The 23,403-nt window shown below is 46.2% G+C and overlaps 1 protein-coding gene across 3 annotated transcripts in view; it reads right to left on the bottom strand.

The window, feature by feature from the left end:
* Window positions 1-14,235, bottom strand: part of LOC126263750 (uncharacterized) — a 498,031-nt gene extending 483,796 nt beyond the window's left edge. For all 3 annotated transcript variants that reach the window (XM_049960935.1, XM_049960936.1, XM_049960937.1), the window contains exon 1: window positions 14,063-14,235. The gene's annotated coding sequence lies outside the window, so the exon portion shown is untranslated. The remainder of the gene's footprint in view (window positions 1-14,062) is intronic.
* Between the last annotated feature and the right edge of the window lie 9,168 nt (window positions 14,236-23,403).

Genomic DNA, 23,403 nt, shown 5'->3' with positions numbered 1-23,403 from the left:
GCACTACGATCCGACAGGGCTGTACGCAGAACACGGACGGTCTTCCCTCTCCGTAATGTCCATGGCCGCCTGGTGCCCGTCTCCTTACGACCAAACATTCTTCTGGTCACCGCTGCCAGCAATCTCGTACAGTGGCTACATTCCTGCTAAGACTTTCTGCAGTATCACAGAAGCAATATCCAGCTTCTCGTAGCCTTATTTCACAACATCATTCAGACTCTGTGAGTAACTGATAATGGCATCTTTGTTGCCTTAACTGCGTTCTTGACTAACATCAACTCACCACTTTCAATCTCAGAGGTAACGCTACAGCCTGTATTTAAAGGAAACCTGATCTGCATTCTAATACTGCCGCTACTAGCGCCATTCTTATGCGACTGGCGCGAAATTTGAACAGAAATAATATTTCAGCTGTAGAACTTTCCCTTATGTTGCAAGCTCCCTATTGTTGTCGCGATTTTTTTCTGTCAGAGTAAAATCTCATAAATTAACTGTGGAAACGATGCGTGCGTACACTTCGTAACTGTTGCGTTAGTGTATCACGCATAACTCCTCAGCTTCAATGTACAGTGAAATATCTCAGTCGCTCCTAAGAAACAGTACGGAACACTTAAATAGTAACAACTGATCTACACTACTGGCCATTAAAATTGCTACAGCAAAAAGGAATGCAGATGATAAACGGGTATTCATTGGACAAATATATTATACTAGAACTAACTTGTGATTCCATTTTCACGCAATTTGGGTGCATAGATCATGAGAAATCAGTACCCAGAACAACCACCTCTGGCCGAGCTTGGATGGCGTGTACAGGTACAGCTGCTCATGCAGCTTCAACACGATACCGCAGTTCATCAAGAGTAGTGACTGGTCTATTGTGACGGGCCAGTTGCTCGGCCACCATTGACCAGACGTTTTCAGTTGGTGAGAGATCTGGAGAATGTGCTGGCCAGGGCAGCAGTCGAACATTTTCTGTATCCAGAAAGGCCCGTACAGGACCTGTAACATGCGGTCGTGCATTATCCTGCTGAAATGTGGGGTTTCCCAGGGATCGAATGGAGGGTAGAGACACGGGTCGTAACACATCTGAAATGTAACGTCCACTGTTCAAAGTGCTGTCAATGCGAACAAGAGGTGACCAAGATGTGTAATCAATTGCACCCCATACAATCACGCCGGGTGACACGCCAGTATGGCGATGACGAATACACGCTTCCAATGTGCGTTCACCGCGATGTCGCCAAACACGGATGCGACCATTATGATGCTGTAAACAGAACCTGGATCCATCTGAAAAAATGACGTTTTGCCATTCGTGCACCCAGGTTCGTCGTTGAATGCACCATCGCAGGCGCTCCTGTCTGTGATGCAGCGCCAAGGGTAATCGGAGACATGGTCTCCGAGCTGATAGTCCATGCTGCTCCAAATATCGAATTGTTCGTGGAGATGGTTGTTGTCTTGCAAACGTCCCCATCTGTTGACTCAGGGATCGAGACGTGGCTGCACGGTACGTTACAGCCATGCGGATAAGATGCCTGTCATCTCGACTGCTAGTGATACGAGGCCGTTGGGACCCAGAACGGCGTTCGGTATTACCCTCCTGAACCCACCGATTCCATATTCTGTTAGTAGTCATTGGATCTCGACCAACGCGAGCAGCATTGTCGCCATACGGTAAACCGCAATCGCGATAGGCTACAATCCAACCTTCATCAAAGTCGGAAACGTGACGGTACGTATTTCTCCTCCTTACACGAGGCATCACATCAACGTTTCACCAGGCAACGCCGGTAAACTGCTGTTTGTGTATGAGAAATCGGTTGGAAACTTTCCTCATGTCAGCACGTTGTAGGTGTCGCCACCGGTGCCAACCTTGTGTGAATGCTCTGAAAAGCTAATCATTTGCATATCACAGCATCTTCTTCCTGTCGGTTAAATGTCGCGTCTGTAGCACGGCATCTTCGTGGTGTAGCAATTTTAATGGCCAATAGTGTAGAGAAGTTACAGATGCGTTTGTGTCTATTGGAATCCTACTTCGGTGTCAAAACTACGTTCCTGATTCCCCCAGAGATATAATCGAAGGAAATCAGATTTAACAGCTATCGATTGTAAACGATTCTAACAGTTAAGTTGTATGTTGCCATAGATCAAGAGGGATTCCAGCTGCAAATCGGACGCTAAAAGGAGTCAGTGTTTTTCCACTGAAAATAAAAAGAATTGCACGATATTGTCTCTAGAAAAGTGATCAAATTAACGGATTGTACGAGCGCGCTTTTATACGGGCACGCCTGGGTGTAGCGAAACAGCGAAGCGGAAAACGTATAAAAAGCTTAACGGCGACGAAACAAACACCGCAGATAGTTGGCACGATAACCACCATTATCAATTTAACGCACAAATGCGAAGAACTTACCACGTTTTAGAAGTGAAGAACGAATCGCCAAGCTCCACAACCGGGAATTTACTGCTTTTGCGTGGAACGATAAACCAAGCAAGAGGAGGAGAGAGGGACGTAAGTGGCAATTACACGTGCCGCCAGGCGGCGAGATGTATGTGCGCTGATTGCGTACCCGCGCGGCGCGCAATTCCTCCCGAGCTGTCAGGAGAGTGGAAGGAACATTCAACAGGTCGCCACTTCCGCTATTTAAAACTTCAGCGAAAAATACACTTCCCATGCTCAATAACGTTCAGTTGCGAGAATGTGACAAAGACAGTATTTGTCGTTAACTTTGGTATGCTGTCAGTAGTTTTACTAATAACTTTACGCTAAACAGAAGAAGTTCGATTAAGTCAACGACGTTTACCAGTATCGCAGCTACACAATTAAAGATCAGTTTGGCTCGTGAAGATATAACAGTGCAGCTAAATAATTTCTGTAGAAAACTTCGAAAAGTATCAGGAAACAAGAAATTGTTATTGCGAACTGTTGTTAAAGTAGCAGGGAGCACTAGTCCATAGAAGCTTTTTGTAGACGTAAACCACTGATAGCTAAGAAAAGGATTGGAAGAAATAATATGCTGTTGAAATCTGGTATAGCTAAGGACATTTGCTGCGAAAGAAAAAGTCGCTCAGTACTGGTCGAAAGTAAACCATGTTGACAGTCGAAAGTAAAACTCAAAAACTGAAATAATTTATTCGGGCAAAGAAGGATTCCTTAGAAGGCGGTTTTCACACAGTGGAGTGGCAGGAGGGAGAAAGGAAGGAAGGAAGGGCGTAAGTGGAAGGAATAGAATGCTCTTGGAACAACGGCATACTTCCGAGTCCGTCGAATGGAGTGGTCACAAATTTTCCACGTTCTCAGAATTAACTGGATGATTATTCGGAATTTAACTTGGTGTTTAAATTTTTATAACGAAAAATTTATAAAAACGGCGAGAATGTAGACAGTGAACTACGCTACAGATCAGTCTATTACCGTATCCCTCACGCTCGTTGGCTTTAACAACTCTCAAACAAATCGTCACGTTCCAACATGACATAGACCTCGGACTTCGTTGAGGACCAGCCTGTCACCACTAGCAAGATTTCCTCTGGAACGGGAAAATTCTAGTGTTTTAACATCCAAGGCAAAAATATAAGGTGGCTAGAAAATAAAAATCCTCTTGCGTACGTGAAGCTGATAGTAGCTTTAGTAACGTGTACGTAGTGAGGACAGATATGGATCAGGGGAACCTCTCTCGCAGCCAAGACTTGTTCAGTGCCTCCAAGACAGAGGTAAAACGCAATGCAGCATATACCCTGTGTAATACTTGGCGCTAGGCTGATGTGGCCGAATGGTTAAAGCGGCTAATCGTTCTTCTACTAATGAAGCCTCATACTATAAAAGAAATCACGTAATTCGCCTGTTTACCGCCTGACATTGACCCCGAGAGAGCACCGGAATGGCAGTTGCCCGAAGAATACGCGTTAAACTTGTGCTAAAAAAGCGACCGAGCCGAGGTTCTCATTGGTGGTTAGACAAACGTAGAACTCGCTCTGCTATGAGGCAGAAGTTTCTGCATAATCCTTCCAGGTCTGGTTCCGAGATATCCATTTGATGCCATATGGCCTCCTTTCCAACTGAGAATTACGTGCTTGTAAGAATACAGACATACCCGTAGATACTGTTCTTTGGGTACCGAATCTATCCTTACATATCTCTGTCAGGCCAGAGGAGTACGGAAGGCCACGGATGCCGCATCATCGTAATTAAGTTTGGGTTTGGTGCCTGCCGATAGGGTGCGCAGCAACTAGTCGGTCTACTCTGAGCGAGCCTCCAGAGCGGGTCGTGCGTGCGCGCGATCTCACGTCGAATTGAGCAAGTTTTCAGACAGCATTAATATTTGTGGATTGGTAGACACATTAACAAAAGTTTTTCATTGCCCGGTATATTGTGCAGCGTGTTGCTATTGCAACCCTACCTGTACCGATCAGAAGGTTATAAACATACGAACAAAGTTACCATGAGCGCTACTGACGATTTGAACACCGCACTCGAATCCATTGCAGCATTTCAGCTGAAAGTAAGGCACAAGTGGGGACGAAATGCAGATGGTTGTGGGATAACGGAGTGGACATCCACAATGCCAGAAGGACAGTCGTGGGTCCGCATCATCATGCTACGTAACCAACCAGGGAAGTTGCTCGACGCTGCACCAGAGGCAAACGATGTGCGAACGTGGAATCGGTTCCAGTTGACAGGAGGTGTTGAGGACGTACATCACACAGACCGTCCTCGTTCGACAGGCGCACAGGATGTGACGGATATCCAATACTTTTGAGTCAAAGGAAAGGATAACAGAGTGGACATCCACAATGCCAGAAGGACAGTCGTGGGTCCGCATCATCATGTTACGTAACCAACCAGGGAAGTTGCTCGACGCTGCACCAGAGGCAAACGATGTGCGAACGTGGAATCGGTTCCAGTTGACAGGAGGTGTTGAGGACGTACATCACACAGACCGTCCTCGTTCGACAGGCGCACAGGATGTGACGGATATCCAATACTTTTGAGTCAAAGGAAAGGATAACAGAGTGGAGATCCACAATGCCAGGACAGTCGTGGGTCCGCATCATCATGTTACGTAACCAACCAGGGAAGTTGCTCGACGTTGCACCAGAGGCAAACGATGTGCGAACGTGGAATCGGTTCCAGTTGACAGGAGGTGTTGAGGACGTACATCACACAGACCGTCCTCGTTCGACAGGCGCACATGATGTGACGGATATCCAATACTTTTGAGTCAAAGGAACCGTGGGCTGAGTGCTCCAGTTCGAAGAGGCTACAGAACGTCATGCATCGCGTCGAAGTCTTAGGAGACGACTGCATGATGCGAATCTGCGTTTCCGACGACCATGCCGAGCACCAGGTCGTACATCACGGTACCATGGACTCCGGTACAGATGGGCACTAAATCATGCACAAATGGACGCTCCGGGATTGCCGTCTGGTGTTGTTTACTATTGTTTACTAATATAACTCGGATATATTTGTACCCTGATAATCGCAGTCATTGTGTTTGTAGAAACGCGGTAATATCGAACGCATCCAACACTGTGTCCCACATGTGCAACAGGGTGTAGTGATGGGGGCTACCGTACAGCTCTTGTGGTTGTTGTGGGCAATCTGACTGCTCTACGGCAAAGGGATGAGATTCTGCAACAAATAGTGGGACTGTAGCGGCAACATTTTGGCGACAGTTTTTTCTTATTGGATAATAACTCGCGTGCTTATCGAACTGTTCCGCGTATTAGGATCACGAGAATGGAGTGGCCTGCCTCATCCCCGGAATCCCCGGACAGGTACCCAATCGAACACGTCTGGGATCGACTGAAACGAACTGGTTTCGGACGTCGATAGCGACCACGTACTGTGTCTAACTTACGCACAACCGCCACTAATGTATGAGACGATTTGGGCAGGCGCTGGCTTGATTATCTCATCGATGATGTGTCACAATGGAATCAAGCCTGTGTCGAGCAAGAAGACGTTCCACCACATACTGATGTATATTGCGTTCGAGTGCTGTGAACACGCCTCCCGTCGGCACCCCCCCCCCTCCCCCCCCCCCACCCACCAAACAGACGATTTAGTCATTACACAAATGTTTGTTTCTTTTACTTGGTAATGTGGACACACTGCAAACGGCTATACGAGGAGCAACAATAAAGTAATGAGATTTTCTTTGCAAGATGTGGCAACGCTGCAGCCTTGCGTAGGCACAATATCTTTGACCTTGGTCTATAAGCTGCTTCTAGTCCAAGAGGCACATCGATGTAACTGCTCAGTCGCGAGTTGTGCTGTAATAAGTTAACACGTGTTTGTGTCTCTCATCACAGAAATGGAACCGCATAATATTGCGCAATGTCATGCCATTTCTTTTTGCGATTTAACGCGACAACAACTTACGGTAAACTTCAGAAGGCTTTTGGAGAGGAGGTTATGTCAAGAGCTCAAGTTTTTCGTTGGCATAAAATGTTTAGTGAAGGCAGAACGAATGATGAAGACCGCTGTGAACGACCATCAACCTCACGGACGGATGTCAACCTGGCCAGGGTGCGTACGATCTGATCGAAGATTATCTGTGAAAATGATTACAGAAGAACTGAACATCAATCGTCTAATAATAACTGAAGATCTGCATCACGATAATGCGCCATCCCATATTGCTCTGTCAGTACAGCAATTTTTAACCTCAAAACAAATTTCAATACTACCACAGTCACCTTATTTACCAGATATCGCTCCGTGCCACATTTTCTATTTTCAAGAGTCAAAACTGCGGTACAATATGTACAAAAAGCTGTGACGAGGGTCTTTGAGGACATTACAGTAGATCAGTTCCATAAATGTTACCATCAATGGCAGAAGCGCTGGAAAAAGTGTGTGCAATCAGAAGGGAACTACTTTGAAGGAGACAACTCTAAACTTGACTATAACGGTTTGCAACATTTTCTTTCACATCAGTCTCATTCCTTTACTGTCGCACCTCAGAGCCAATTTTTGTTCCTGTGCCACGAATCTCGAAATATAGGGCTAATACAAAATTTGTGTTGATGTGTGCGTAAATTCTATATTAATCGCGACAAGGAAGAGTGTTTAATCAGTTCAGCTGGGTGAGCAGTCCTGTCGGGTCGTGGACTACAGGGATGTGCGCTGTGGGGCACTGAAGGGTCATAACTGAGCGTGAGGGTCAATTTCGTATTTACTGAGAGAACATTCAACATATTGCAGTGGCTGTATCAATTCTGAAAGCAATGGCTAACTTAAACTGAACGGTGAAATCGTATGGGTAGAACCGTGGCGTGAATGCTAGACGTTGCAAAGACATTTTCCCTAAACTTAAAGCGGGTTGGGGTTGGGTTGTTGTGGGGAAGGAGACCGTACAGCGAGGTCATAGGTCTCATCGGATTAGAGAAGGACGGGGGAAGAAGTCGGCCGTGCCCTTTCAAAGGAAACATCCCAGCATTTGCCTGGAGCGATTTAGGGAAATCACGGAAAACTTAAATCAGGATGGCCGGACGCGTGATTGAACCGTCGTCCTCCCGAATGCGAGTCCAGTGTGCTAACCACTGCCCCACCTCACTCGGCAATAAATTCAGTGCTCTTTATAAACTGTTCGTCATTTCAAACGACCTTTTTCATCCTTTTATGTGCAATGAGAAGTAATAAGGGTAGCAGTTCGATAGGGCGCATGTCACTTAGGAAGACAGAAACTGTAATACCGTGATATGTGGACCTTGGGACTAAGTTTTTCCTCCAGTGATGTCCAAGTATATTAAGTCCGATGCTAAAGAAATACGATAGCAAGGAATTTAGAACCAACTTCGAATAGCAAACACTAAGTGCGCAGATTACAATTTGCATCCAAGACGGCGGCTTCGGAAATGGCGGCCATTTTGGTAATACAGCCTTACAGGCCCCCCGCCCCTTTCTCTCTCTCGTCTCATTCTACATTACTTTAAATTTCTGTTTATTCAGATGTTTTGTTTTAAAAGAGTGGTTTCACACCCATCGACCAACTTGCATATTCTGACCATTTGCTGATGGTCCGTCCCACCACAGCAAATATTTACGGACGCTGACTGATGTTTAGTCAGGTCTTGTAACATAACAGAAATAGTTACCTCAAACTGCTGCAATGTGGCTTCGAATTTGTGATACACGGGAGGATTCATCAAAGGTCAAAAACAAAATTGGTGGCAAGAAAAACAATTAAAAGGCTCATTTTTAAGCCATGAACTTTCCGAATTTTGGAATCAATGGTTCAAATGGCTCTGAGCACTATGTGACTTAACATCTGAGGTCATTAGTCCCCTAGAACTTAGAACTACTTAAACTTACCTAAACTAAGGACATCACACACATCCATGCCCGAGGCAGGATTCGTACCTGCGACCGTAGCGATCGCGCGGTTCCTGACTGAAGCGCCTAGAACCGCTCGGCCACAATGGCCGGCCCTAATCACAGAAACAGCACTCTTCCCTATTGGAAACTTTACAGTGTAGAAACAAAACAGCAGAAAAAACCAGTCGCGTGCGCTATAGTCTCAACTTTAAAATTGTTTAAAAGTTGTTCTCAGACCAAGAAACGTGCTGAGACCTCGACACTTATTAAAGGGATCTGCACGTCTGCTAGTCCAAGTGTGTTTCAACTTATTCTTCCAATCCATCTGTGGCATACAGTAAACCAGTGCTTAACAGTACTGGTCAAAAACAGTCTTGGTTGCAATTTTAGTTTTTTAGTTTTCAACTACGCGTTTCGCCTTATTTAGGCATCTTCAGGTTGATCTTATTCCATAGACCGATCCTTTAGACAGTTTTAACTTATCTGTCATATTTTTGCTTGCGACATATACTTTTATTATAAATGTGTGCAATACGATCTACATTTGTCCTCTGTTGGTACACCTCAGTACTTGATATTAATAGACACGCCCATTCCCTTCGTCCCTAAAGTGAGTGCTAACTGGTCCGGTGAAAGACCATACTATGATGCCGTGTATACCTCGCCTGGGCGAGAGAGAGAGAGAGAGAGAAAGAGAGAGAGAGAGAGAAGAAATAAATTTCGAAAACGAAAACCAGTTTACGCGTCGGCGACGGCGTGAATAGCGAAATTAAAAGACGTAGCGGCTATTAAGAGTCCCTTTGGGTGGTTCAGAAAACAAACTAAAAAACTTGAAAATGAAAAAAAGGATCGAAAGATAAATTCTACGCGGAACTACTGCTTAAAACATTTAGTCACAATGACAGCCTGTTTACGAGGTCGGCTTGTACGATGTAAAACATAGTGCTGGCCTCGGAAACAAGTTCGTTACCAACGGCTTACGTAACGTAATAGAAAAATACAAAACGCAAGTGTGTTCAGGAAACCTGAGTGTGTAAAACAGAAATGGAACGCGATTTTCAAGGACGGAGGAACGCTTGAGACCAAGAAGACTGTGTATCAGTCTGTTCACGCAAAATCGTTTACAAATGAATCTCACCGCTTGGCGTACCCGAAGAGGCAGTTACAGTGCTAATAGCTATAACAGGAGACGTATAACACCAGCATCTCGACTGGTGCCGTCAGAGGGTTTCTTGGAAGATGGAATGGAGCGTCGTGGTCTTCCGCGATGAAAGCCGATCCTATCTGCAGGCGACTGATGGTCGATTGCGCGTACGGCTTAGACCTGGTAAGCGCTGTCTCGTAGAGTGCATTCGTCCAAGACACACTGGCCCCGCCGAAGGACTTACGGTGGTCTGGTCTGGGATGCGATCAGTGTTACCTTGGTTGTTCTGGCGGGGGGGGGGGGGGGGGGGACGCTAAGAATAATGTTCATCCACACGCTGCCTGCGAAACTCATCGTGCTCTGCACGGCGTGCGGCAATGTCCCTGGCCGGCACGATGTCCTGACTTGCCTCCAGTCGAGACGAGTAGTGACTCATGTCACCCGTCAACTAACAATCCTTACACAACTACGTGAACAGGTCAACCAGGCGTGGCATAAAGTATCCCAGGTCATAATACGCCATCTATACGATCGACTGGATGCCAGAGTCACCACCTGCGTTGTCGCTCGTGGAGGCTACGCCACGCATTAATATGGGGGGTTTCAGCACTGATCAACACCTGGTACCTCAGAACTGTTTGTGCTATTGATCCGTAAATGTAATCATTTCATGTACTCCACATGCACTGTTGCAACACTAAATCTTGAGAATTGGAAACCTCTAAAAGGGTGTACTAATTTTTTTTTTCGGCTGTGTATGTTTCGATATTTTTAAGTAATTTGCCGCCAACACTGTAATAGAAAAGTAATGAGTCTTTCAGCTTACTGGCCCGTAATAAGAAAGACATTCTGTATGAAACTTCCTGACAGATTAAAACTGTGTGCCAGACCGAGACTCGAACTCGGGACCTTTGCCTTTCGCGGGCAAGTGCTCTACCGAGTTACCCAACCACGACGCACGCCCCGTCCTCACAGCTTTACTTCAGCCAGTATCTCGTCTCCTACCTTCCATACTTACAGAAGCTCTCCTGCGAACCATGCAGAAGTTTCATATCAGCGCACACTCCGCTGCAGGCTGAAAAATCTCATTCTAAAGACATACTGTATTTTTCGTGAAAGAGCGTGACTGCCAGCCTGCACCAATCGCCAGTCCACTGCATTTCCCTACCTTTTCCTGGCGTTTCCAACTTTCCTTATACACAACATCGCCATTTTGAACTGACTCACGGCACTTCGGACATAATCCACCAGATTGCTTGTATATTTCGGGAAAAGTAACGGCCCAGTAACCTTCCCTTGGAGTACGTACTCGCGAAATTACCGTACTTTTACATCTGACGATTTTGTCTCTCAATGGTCGACGTCTTGATTTCTACCTGTTGCGAAGTGCTGAACTCAGTCACAAAGCTGGTACGACATTCTGAGAAAAATCTTTGAGCCAAAACCTGAAAACTGAATTTGGATGAAAAAGAACTCTCAAGACATCCACCTAGTTACAGAAAAAAATCTCACATATACCATCAGAAAGCGGCGATTAGGCCTATAGCTAATGGTCATCTGTAAACGCAATCGACAACAGTCTTATAGATGAAAAACCGCAGTAAGATTAGCAGAAGTTAATGAAGAAGGGAAAAAAATTGATATTCATGATGAAATCATTCACAGTAGAACCCCAGTCATTCGATTTATAGCCGCAATCCACGATACATACAAATTTTGCTGAGAAGCCTAACTGACAAAGCTCAGAATTGACAGAAGAAACACAGTGGACGAATGAAGGGAGACTGTGAGGAAATGGCAAAACGACAAGGCTAAATAAGTTTAGATGCTCTGTTAGTTGGCCACAACGAATTAAAATGAAAATGAAAATGAAAATGAAAAAAGGCGAAAAAATGGAAATTCAACAACAATAACAACTCCATTGACAGAAAGCACCACTGTTATAAGAGGAGCCCTCGTGATACCATGTTTTCTACACGAGTTCAACCGCAGGAAGGAAGTGCGTGTCTTGAGCACTGCGGGAACTTCCTGATCGACGCCATCTGCTGGCACAAGAAAACATTGCGACCCTTTCTTCGCTGCTGGCTCAGGCAAGGGGGAACGAAAACGCGCGCTGACTGCAGAGTGTGTAATGGCGCCGGAACGCCCGGAGCAACCAGCCACGCAACACGCTGAAGGGAACTGCTTCGTGTCCACCGCACGCACTCCCCAAGACGGTCATTACAGATTCCGCCGCCGACCACCGACCGACCACTTTCACATTTTTGCCGCTTTCTATTTGCCCTCCCGAGCTGCTCAATGGACGGAAGAGAGAAAATATTTCTCGGCCGCACTGCCGTGTCTGCGGTACAACCCAACGCTGCTACCGTGAGTAGCACATTCTTCCGTTACCTGAGACGCGTTCAAAATATACGCTGCTGTTATGATACCAGCGTACAGAAAGAGGCATGCCTTGGCGTCAGTGGCAGACATGGGGGGGGGGGGGGGCGATAACAGGCTGGAGAAAGCTCTTGCGTTATCTCCACATCTCTAGCCTGTATCCACGTGGTAGAGGACCCGAAACAGGCCGACTTCACCCCGCAACTCGCTACCGCATACGCTCATCGGCTCTACCTGACACACCCACTGAGTTCCAACTGTGTAACACAAAATCTGCGTCAGTTATTTTTGAGACTGCAAAGATACTTCCCTACCACATCCTTCTTCCAAATCACGGCAGTTCGCCTGAAGCCTGAGCTGTCAGAATGTTACTATTCAGGCTTTACGCTACGTTACTGTACTAAGAACAGAATAAGAATACGCCTTCATTCTCAGTTCACCTAGACATATTCCGATTGAAGCGTTTTAATCATCTATTCATAACCTTCTTTACTGCGCCGTTGGTCGAGACACTGGACTCATACTGGAAACAGCAGAGTGTAAATACGCCGGCCGGAGTGGCCATGCGGTTCTAGGCGCTTCAGTCTGGAACCGCGTGACCGCTACGGTCGCAGGTTCGAATCTGCCTCGGGCATGGATGTGTGTGATGTCCTTAGGTTAGTTAGGTTTAAGTAGTTCTAAGTTCTAGGGGACTGATGACCACAGATGTCAAGTCTCAGTGTTCAGAGCCATTTGAACCATTTTTAGTGTAAAGACGGATTGGGTTTGATTTATATTAATGTATGTTTTCAAGAGCTACCCTCTGTTGGCGTTCAGTTTTAAGACATTCACAACGCCACTGAGCCACACAAAATTATACAAGCTGCACCATGTCACTTCAAACGAAAATCGGAGTCATTGTTGCTCCTCGTGAGCATGGTTCCAATCCAGACCTGGCGACATTCTTTCAAGCTTTCCGTGGATCGTATAAAGACTGTTTAACAAGGCCACGGCTGATTCCTTCTCCTAGCCTTGCCAAAAATAGCAAGTGATTCATCTCTATGTCAACCATCCTTACGTAAGTAAACTGCGATGAACACAATGGATTTCCAAACGTGTTAGGAAGAACCTTTTTTTTTCTGCCGTGTCAGATTTTCAGTACTACAGTTTCTCGTCAATCACCAGAAGATGGTCTGTAGAGTATAGCAAATTTTAGGTCTTAAGGAGTCAACCACTTTCTCCTCCCGTTGCCAAGAGCAATGTTAACCCCTTTATAACGTGATGTTTTACTTCAGGGGAATCTGGTAAAGGTTACGTGCAGCATAACCAAGTCAATTAGAAAATAACTGTAAACGATAATCTGTAAAAGTAGTCACTAAGAATGTTCTCTTTTAATGTAGCGGAAATGCTTCATTTTTGTAAATTTCGGGTCTATGAGGCCAACAGAATAAATAGTTTGCAGATTACACTAGTCATCGGTTTCAGAACCGGAATGACTGTTTACATTTTATACAAAATGAACTGCATCGCTGTTTTCGATCTGCCTGCAGGATCGTGCATCAATGTTTTCGCAACAACCACGGATCAACAACAGCGCTTTTGGTGCCGGGCACAGAACTGACATGACACAATGTGAAGTACGAGTTTCAAGAAAGATCCTGAGTCGTCAAATTCAACAATTCGGTATCAAACATGATTTGTTAGACAGCGAATAGAATACAGCATACTAAAGTCTCATTCTGTAAATCCGAAAATTCATTACGGGGATAGATGTTTCACATACTATTTCTCGAAGTTTGCTTGATAGTTTCTGCTAGAGAAAACGGCTATTTGCTGTCAGAAAGCGGTTTCTCTGCAAATTACGGCATTTATCTGTTTTACCAATACGTACAAGAACGATAAATTAACTGGCATGAAAAGACAAAACAAAACGTATGAGTCTACTTCTTAAATAGCTGTTCAGCGAATTTGTAGGATAGTTTTGGTACAACGTTTCGTGTTTATTCTTTTAAGAATACTAGGTAATAGCGCTTGAAATATGTAATTGCGAGTGCCTTTATACTTCTTGAACTGTAGCTGTCGAAACTCAAGAAACATAAGTTAGTAAGATTCGATCTCTTAGTTTTCCTTGGAAGAAACGGAGACGACGGTTCCCACGGACGCCTTCAGATCTGGTAATAACACGCTCTCAGTGCCAAGTTGTTATATAACAAAAATTTCGCTGAGCTTACCTGTGGGTGGTTATCCAAAGTTCTATCGAGCCCTTGCGTCGTTGCTGAGAGTTACGTCCAGCAGACAGTTCACTGCCACACAGATGTACAGGACACGAGAAGTTACGACTAAATGTCACTCGCAACACAGCAGCGCCCACACACAACAGTCCTCCACGGCGGTCCGCGTGCGACTGGAGTCTCCCAAGACGCTGACTACTGGAGTTACCGCGGCGGCGCCTCGGCACGCCGGCACCCTCTGCGCATGCGCGAGTCCGCGCGCACCTGTTGGAATTCCTAAGTCATTACAATGCGAGAGGGACGCTTACGGGAAGGTGAGCAGTGACAGACCAGAAACCGGTTGCCAATAGGTTCTACGGGAACGGAGCCTGGTGGAACTATTGGTCGGACGAATAATACTGAAATTTCGGCGGAACACACTGGTAGTGGAACGAATGCTGTGTCTGTCTGAACAAAATCCTTTCGGAATTTAGGTCGCAACTGGGTAGAGTCTGATGATGATGATGTCCTCCTCGCCGTGTCCGGCGACAGCGACTCCGTCAGTCTTCTCTGTCCTTGTTGTGGTAGGCTCGGATGTGGCTCGCGAATCCGAATTTCGCTTTGAATGTCCTGTTGCATGAAGCACAGTGAAGTTGACCAGCAGAGTTGTAAGTATACGTGTAGACAGGCTTGAGCTGAGATTTTCGGAGCTCTCTTTTAGCATCCAGGTTCATTAGACGCTTTTGCTCGAATTGTTCGATGCTCTTATGTACAGTTGATCGCCACTCCGATCGGCGCAATGCTAGCTCCTCCCAACGGTTGCTTGGAAAGCCACAGGCTGCAAGGTGGCGTTTAATGGTGTCTTTATATCGCAGGTGTTGACCACCTTTCCTCCTCTTCCCGCACGAGAGCTGCGAGTAGAACACCGCTTTAGGTAGCCTACTGTCATCCATGCGTACTATGTGACCACTCCATCTCAGTTGATGTTTCATTATTAAAGCTTCAATACCAGCCAGTTTCACGCGGCGCAAAATCTCCGTGTTTGGGACACGGTCTTCCCATTTGATGCGCAGAATTGATCTCAGACATCGAAGATGAAATTTATCTAGCTTCTTAATGTCAGCTTTATAACAGCACCAGGTTTCCGAGGCATAGAGTAAGGTGGATAATACTACTGCTTTGTAGACTGCAATTTTTGTTTGTAGTTCGAGATCATGTGATTTCCATACTCGGTCATTAAGCTTACCGAAGGCTGAGGCTGCGCTGGCTATACGCGCTGCGATTTCCGTTGTCAGGCTGTTGTCACTTCTAATTTGGCTTCCCAGGTATTTGAAATTTGACACATTTTCCAAGGGTTTGTTATTTATCTCAATACTGGAGTCATCTGCATTAAGACCTCTAAGTGGCTGTTTGAGAACTTGCGTCTTAGTGATGCTAATGGCTAAGCCAAATCTTCTGCAGAAGGCATTTAGCAGATTTATGTAAGTCTGAAGAGTTTCGCAAGAATTAGCCATCATGCATACATCATCCGCGTAGAGAATCTCTAAGATGGACAGTTTGGTTACGCGACTTTTTGTTCTGAGGCGAGAGATGTTGAAGACACTTTTGTCTGTCCTTATGTCGAGACTAATTTGATTACTACAGGCTTTGGTCGCGTCTCTAATAACAACTGCGAAGTAAAGTGAGAAGAGTGTGGGAGCCAGAACACAGCCTTGTTTTACACCACATGTCACGGGAAACTGTTCTGAGAGCTTGTCCTCATGGCGGATTTTTGCCATCATGTTTTCATGAAACTGCCGAATCAAACTGACAATTTTGTCAGGGCACCCAGTTTTCTTTAGTATGATCCAGAGAGCTTCCCGTGGGACACGATCAAAAGCTTTTTCCAGGTCTACAAAGCACATAAACAAAGGCCGATGTTGCTCTAAGCTTTTCTTTTGCATTTGTTTGACAACAAATATGGCATCCACTGTGCCTCTGTTTGGGCGAAAGCCACACTGGGTCTCTGGTAGCAGTTTTTCTGCAAAGTCTACAAGGTATATCACACGCTGAGATGACAAAAACCAATAGCATAACGATATACACTCCTGGAAATTGAAATAAGAACACCGTGAATTCATTGTCCCAGGAAGGGGAAACTTTATTGACACATTCCTGGGGTCAGATACATCACATGATCACACTGACAGAACCACAGGCACATAGACACAGGCAACAGAGCATGCACAATGTCGGCACTAGTACAGTGTATATCCACCTTTCGCAGTAATGCTGGCTGCTATTCTCCCATGGAGACGATCGTAGAGATGCTGGATGTAGTCCTGTGGAACGGCTTGCCATGCCATTTCCACCTGGCGCCTCAGTTGCACCAGCGTTCGTGCTGGACGTGCAGACCGCGTGAGACGACGCTTCATCCAATCCCAAACATGCTCAATGGGGGACAGATCCGGAGATCTTGCTGGCCAGGGTAGTTGACTTACACCTTCTAGAGCACGTTGGGTGGCACGGGATACATGCGGACGTGCATTGTCCTGTTGGAACAGCAAGTTCCCTTGCCGGTCTAGGAATGGTAGAACGATGGGTTCGATGACGGTTTGGATGTACCGTGCACTATTCAGTGTCCCCTCGACGATCACCAGTGGTGTACGGCCAGTGTAGGAGATCGCTCCCCACACCATGATGCCGGGTGTTGGCCCTGTGTGCCTCGGTCGTATGCAGTCCTGATTGTGGCGCTCACCTGCACGGCGCCAAACACGCATACGACCATCATTGGCACCAAGGCAGAAGCGACTCTCATCGCTGAAGACGACACGTCTCCATTCGTCCCTCCATTCACGCCTGCCGCGACACCACTGGAGGCGGGCTGCACGATGTTGTGGCGTGAGCGGAAGACGGCCTAACGGTGTGTGGGACCGTAGCCCAGCTTCATGGAGACGGTTGCGAATGGTCCTCGCCGATACCCCAGGAGCAACAGTGTCCCTAATTTGCTGGGAAGTGGCGGTGCGGTCCCCTACGGCACTGCGTAGGATCCTACGGTCTTGGCGTGCATCCGTGCGTCGCTGCGGTCCGGTCCCAGGTCGACGGGCATGTGCACCTTCCGCCGACCACTGGCGACAACATCGATGTACTGTGGAGACCTCACGCCCCACGTGTTGAGCAATTCGGCGGTACGTCCACCCGGCCTCCCGCATGCCCACTATACGCCCTCGCTCAAAGTCCGTCAACTGCACATACGGTTCACGTCCACGCTGTCGCGGCATGCTACCAGTGTTAAAGACTGCGATGGAGCTCCGTATGCCACGGCAAACTGGCTGACACTGACGGCGGAGGTGCACAAATGCTGCGCAGCTAGCGCCATTCGACGGCCAACACCGCGGTTCCTGGTGTGTCCGCTGTGCCGTGCGTGTGATCATTGCTTGTACAGCCCTCTCGCAGTGTCCGGAGCAAGTATGGTGGGTCTGACACACCGGTGTCTATGTGTTCTTTTTTCCATTTCCAGGAGTGTACATATGTACAGATGGCGGTAGCATCGCTTACACAAGGTATGAAAGGGCAGTGCATTGGCGGAGGTGCCATTTGTACTTGGGTGATTCAGGTGAAAAGGTTTCTGACGTGATTATGTCCGCACGACGGGATTTAACAGACTTTAACGCCGAATGGTAGTTGGAGATAGATTTATGGGACAGACCGGCGGCCATCACCTAATGACCGACAGCGGCGGGTTTCGCGTAGAGTTGACAGTGCTAACAGACAAGCAACACTGCGCCAAATAACCGCAGAAACCGAGGTGCGACGTACGACGAACAATCTTTAGGACACTGCAGCGAAATTTGGCTTTAATGGGCTACGGCAGCAGTCAACCGACGCGGGTGCCTTTGCTGACAGCACGACATCGCCTACAGCGCTTCATCAGGGCTCGCCACCTTATCGACTGGACCGTATACGACTGGAAACCCGTGGCTCGGTCAGATTTGTCCCGATTTCAGTTGGTAAGAGTTGGTGGCAAAGTTCGAGTGTGGCACAGACCCCACGAATCCATGGAGACAAGTTGTCAACAAGACACTGTGCAAGCTGGTGGTGGTGTTTACATGGAATGGTATGGCTCTGAACCGATCACTGACTGGAAATAATTATGTTCGGTACTTGGAGACCAATACTAACACGAATTCTTTACAGGACGAATGGAAAAACTAGTAGAAGCCGACCTCGGGGAAGATCAGTTTGGATTCCGTAGAAATACTGGAACACGTGAGGCAATACTGACCTTACGACTTATCTTAGAAGAAAGATTAAGGAAAGGCAAACCTACGTTTCTAGCATTTGTAGACTTAGAGAAAGCTTTTGACAATGTTGACTGGAATACTCTATTTCAAATTCTTAAGGTGGCAGGCGTAAAATACAGGGAGCGAAAGGTTATTTACAATTTGTACAGAAACCAGATGGCAGTTATAAGAGTCGAGGGGCATGAAAGGGAAGCAGTGGTTGGGAAAGGAGTGAGACAGGGTTGTAGCCTCTCCCCGATGTTATTCAATCTGTATATTAAGCAAGCAGTAAAGGAAACAAAAGAAAAATTCGGAGTAGGTATTAAAATCCATGGAGAAGAAATAAAAAACTTTGAGGTTCGCCGATGACATTGTAATTCTGTCAGAGACAGCAAAGGACTTGGAAGAGCAGTTGAACGGAATGGATGGTGTCTTGAAGGGAGGATATAAGATGAACATCAACAAAAGCAAAACGAGGATAATGGAATGTAGTCGAATTAAGTCGGGTGATGTTGAAGGTATTAGATTAGGAAATGAGACACTTAAAGTAGTAAAGGAGTTTTGCTATTTGGGGAGCAAAATAACTGATGATGGTCGAAGTAGAGAGGATATAAAATGTAGACTGGCAATGGCAAGGAAAGCGTTTCTGAAGAAGAGAAATTTGTTAACATCGAGTATAGATTTAAGTGTCAGGAAGTCTTTTCTGAAAGTACTTGTATGGAGTGTAGCCATGTATGGAAGTGAAACATGGACGATAAATAGCTTGGACAAGAAGAGAATAGAAGCTTTCGAAATGTGGTGCTACAGAAGAATGCTGAAGATTACATGGGTAGATCACATAACTAATGAGGAGGTACTGAATAGGATTGGGGAGAAGAGGAGTTTGTGGCACAACTTGACCAGAAGAAGGGATCGGTTGGTAGGACATGTTCTGAGGCATCAAGGGATCACCAATTTAGTATTGGAGGGCAGCGTGGAGGGTAAAAATCGTAGGGGGAGACCAAGAGATGCATACACTAAGCAGATTCAGAAGGATGTAGGTTTCAGTAGGTACTGGGAGATGAAGAAGCTTGCACAGGATAGAGTAGCATGGAGAGCTGCATCAATCCAGTCTCAGGACTGAAGACCACAACAACACAACAACAACAAGAGTTGATGGCAAAGTTCGAGTGTGGCACAGACCCCACGAATCCATGGAGACAAGTTGTCAACAAGACACTGTGCAAGCTGGTGGTGGTGTTTAGATGGAATGGTATGGCTCTGAACCGATCACTGACTGGAAATAATTATGTTCGGTACTTGGAGACCATCAGCAGCACCGGCCGCTATGGCCGAGCGGTTCTAGGGGCTTCAGTCCGGAACCGCGCTGCTGCTACGGTCGCAGGTTCGAATTCTACCTCGGGCATGAATGTGTGTGTGATGTCCTTAGGTTAGGTTTAAGTAGTTCTAAGTCTAGGGGACTGACGACCTCAGATGTTAAGTCCCATAGTGCTTAGAGCCATTTGAACCATTTGCAGACTTTCATGGACTTCACGTTCCCAAAATTCATGGACTTCACGTTCCCAAAGAACGATGGAATTTTTGTGGATGATAATGTGCCATGTAACGAGGCTACAATTCTTCGCGATTGGTTTGAATTCCGCCCGCATCTCGTGGTCGTGCGGTAGCGTTCTCGCTTCCCACGCCCGGGTTCCCGGGTTCGATTCCCGGCGGGGTCACGGATTTTCTCTGCCTCGTTATGGCTGGGTGTTGTGTGATGTCCTTAGGTTAGTTAGGATTAAGTAGTTCTAAGTTCTAGGGGACTGATGACCATAGATGTTAAGTCCCATAGTGCTCAGAGCCATTTGAACCATTTTTTTTTTAATTCCGACAGTGGTCTCGACAATTCGAGCGAATGATTTGGCACCCAGATCGCCCGACATTAATTCCATGGAACATTCATGGAACGCAATCGAGAGGTCTGATCGTGCACAAAATTCTGCACCGGCAACAGTGCGGTTATAGAGACAGCATGGCTCAATATTTCTGTAGAGGACTTTCAACGAGTCCATACCATGTCGAGTCGCTGCACTCATCTGGGAAAATAAAAGATTCGACACGCTATTAGGAGGTATCATAATACTTTTTCCACCTCAGTGTATACGTAATAAATAACTACGACGTAATTGTGTGAAGACCTGTCTCAGAGCATAGCCTGAACTTTCGTCGCCCTTGGGAGAACCGCAGCTAGCCGGTCGAATCGTCGGTTTTTAATTTATAAAAGGTGTCTCACAGTTAACAGCGAAAATTGACATGGGTGAAAGTGTGTAGGACCAGAAGCATAAACGTTGCAGTAAACATGAGATAAATACGAATATTTGGGTACGAGCCACCACTGACTTCAGTATGAAACGTCAATAATAGTTAAGCTTTTTTCTGAAATCATGTAGCTGCAATCAAACAATTACGAAAATTGAACCCTCCATAAACAACATTCCAAAATCTAATTCTTAAATCCATTTATCTCGCAATGATCGATAAATACTAATAAAAAATGAGAAGCAAAAAGATTCCTGATCTGATTGTCTGAGGAACCAAGAATGCTACATTATCAAACCGCTGCCGCAAATCGAACAAACTTAATCATTACCTACAATCTATTCTTCACAAAGAGTATGATTGTGCCAATGTAAAAATCATCTCTTTTTCTATCCACGATAAATCTTCCATTAGTCCATAATATAATTTTTGTACTTTCAACATTGCAGCCCAGTCAGCAATCGTGATAATCTAATATACAGGGTGAGCCACCTAACATGACCACTGGATATATTTCGTAAACCACATCAAACACTGACGAATCGATTCCACAGACCGAACGTGAGGAGAGGGGCTAGTGTAATTGGTTAATACAAACCATAAAAAATGCACGGAAGTATGTTTTTTTTAACACAAACCTACGTTTTTTTAAATGGAACCCCGTTAGGTTTGTTAGCACATCTCAATATATAAACAAATACGTAATCAGTGCCGTTTGTTGCATTGTATAATGTTAATTACATCCGGAGATATTGTAACCTAAAGTTGACGCGAGTACCACTCCTCCGCTGTTCGATCGTGTGTATCGGAGAGCACCGAATTACGTAGGTATCCAAAGGGAACGGTGATGGACCTTAGGTACAGAAGAGACTGGAACAGCACATTACGTCCACATGCTAACACCTTTTTATTGGTCTTTTTCACTGACGCACATGTACATTACCATGAGGGGAAAGGTACACGCACACACGTGGTTTCCGTTTTCAATTACGGAGTGGAATAGAGTGTGTCCCGACATGTCAGGCCAATAGATGTTCAATGTGGTGGCCATCATTTGCTGCACACAATTGCAATCTCTGGCGTAATGAATGTCGTACACGCCGCAGTACATCTGGTGTAATGTCGCCGCAGGCTGCCACAATACGTTGTTTCATATCCTCTGGGGTTGTAGGCACATCACGGTACACATTCTCCTTTAACGTACGCCACAGAAAGAAGTCCAGAGGTGTAAGATCAGGAGAACGGGCTGGCCAATTTATGCGTCCTCCACGTCCTATGAAACGCCCGTCGAACATCCTGTCAAGGGTCAGCCTAGTGTTAATTGCGGAATGTGCAGATGCACCATCATGCTGATACCACATACGTCGACGCGTTTGCAGTGGGACATTTTCGAGCAACGTTGGCAGATCGTTCTGTAGAAACGCGATGTATGTTGCAGCTGTTTGGGCCCCTGCAGTGAAGTGAGAACCAATGAGGTGGTCGCCAATGATGCCGCACCATACATTTACAGTCCACGGTCGCTGTCGCTCTACCTGTCTGAGCCAGTGAGGATTGTCCACGGACCAGTAATGCATGTTCCGTAGATTCACTGCCCCGTGGTTTGTGAAACCCGCTTCATCGGTAAACAGGTAGAACTGCAACGCATTCTCTGTTAATGCCCATTGACAGAATTGCACTCGATGATTGAAGTCATCACCATGTGATTGCTGATGTAGCGACACATGAAACGGGTGAAAGCGGTGACGATGCAGTATGCGCATGACACTACTTTGAATCAGTCCACCGGCTCTCGCAATGTCCTGTGTACTCTTCTGTGGGTTCATGGCAACAGCAGCTAACACACCAACTGCACCCGATTCTCCTGTGACGGGCCTGTTACGGACCCGTTTGCGTGCTACGACCACATCTGTTGCATACAGTTGGCGGTAGATGTTTTGCAATGTGCGGCACGTTGTATGCTCTCTGTCCGGGTACCGTTCTGCATACACGCTGCAGGCTTCAGCTGCATTTCGTCGACACTCACCATAGATGAGTATCATCTCCACCTTTTCAGAGTTCGAATACACCATGGTCACAGTTCCTACAACACTACACTATCACAGACGTCTGGTAACACGGTGTACTACAGTTGGTCTGCGTGCGGAGACGAATGCAGAATAGACAATAGCAGCAAGCGCTACATGCGGACACCGCGACAGCTAGACCAAACCACAACAGTGCACTACAGCCACACTCGTAAACACGGTCGTCATCGTAAACATGTCCCTGCAGATGCTGCTCGCCGACCGTGGCCCGTGTTTGTTACAACACGCAACTGAACGTCGGAGGTTTCAAGCGTCAACAAAAAATGGTTCAAATGGCTCTGAGCACTATGGGACTCAACTGCTGTGGTCATTAGTCCCCTAGAACTTAGAACTACTTAAACCTAACTAACCTAAGGACATCACACACATCCATGCCCGAGGCAGGATTCGAACCTGCGACCGTAGCAGTCGCACGGTTCCGGACTGCGCGCCTAGAACCGCGAGACCACCGCGGCCGGCCAAGCGTCAACTTTAGGTTACAATATCTCCGGATGTAATTAACATTTTACAATGCAACAAACGGCACTGATTACGTATTTGTTTATATGTTCAGATGTACTAACAAAACTAACGTGGTTCCATTTAAAAAAAGGGAGGTTTGTGTTAAATATCATACTTTCCTGCATTTTTGTATGGTTTGTATTAAACAATTACACTAGCCCCTCTCCTCACGTTCGGTCTGTGGAATCGATTCGTCAGTATTTGATGTGGTTTACGA

The sequence above is a fragment of the Schistocerca nitens genome, chromosome 6 (genome assembly GCF_023898315.1).
Source record: "Schistocerca nitens isolate TAMUIC-IGC-003100 chromosome 6, iqSchNite1.1, whole genome shotgun sequence".
In the NCBI taxonomy this organism is placed as follows: Eukaryota; Metazoa; Arthropoda; class Insecta; order Orthoptera; family Acrididae; genus Schistocerca; species Schistocerca nitens.
This window is presented reverse-complemented; position numbering and strand designations above follow the sequence as displayed.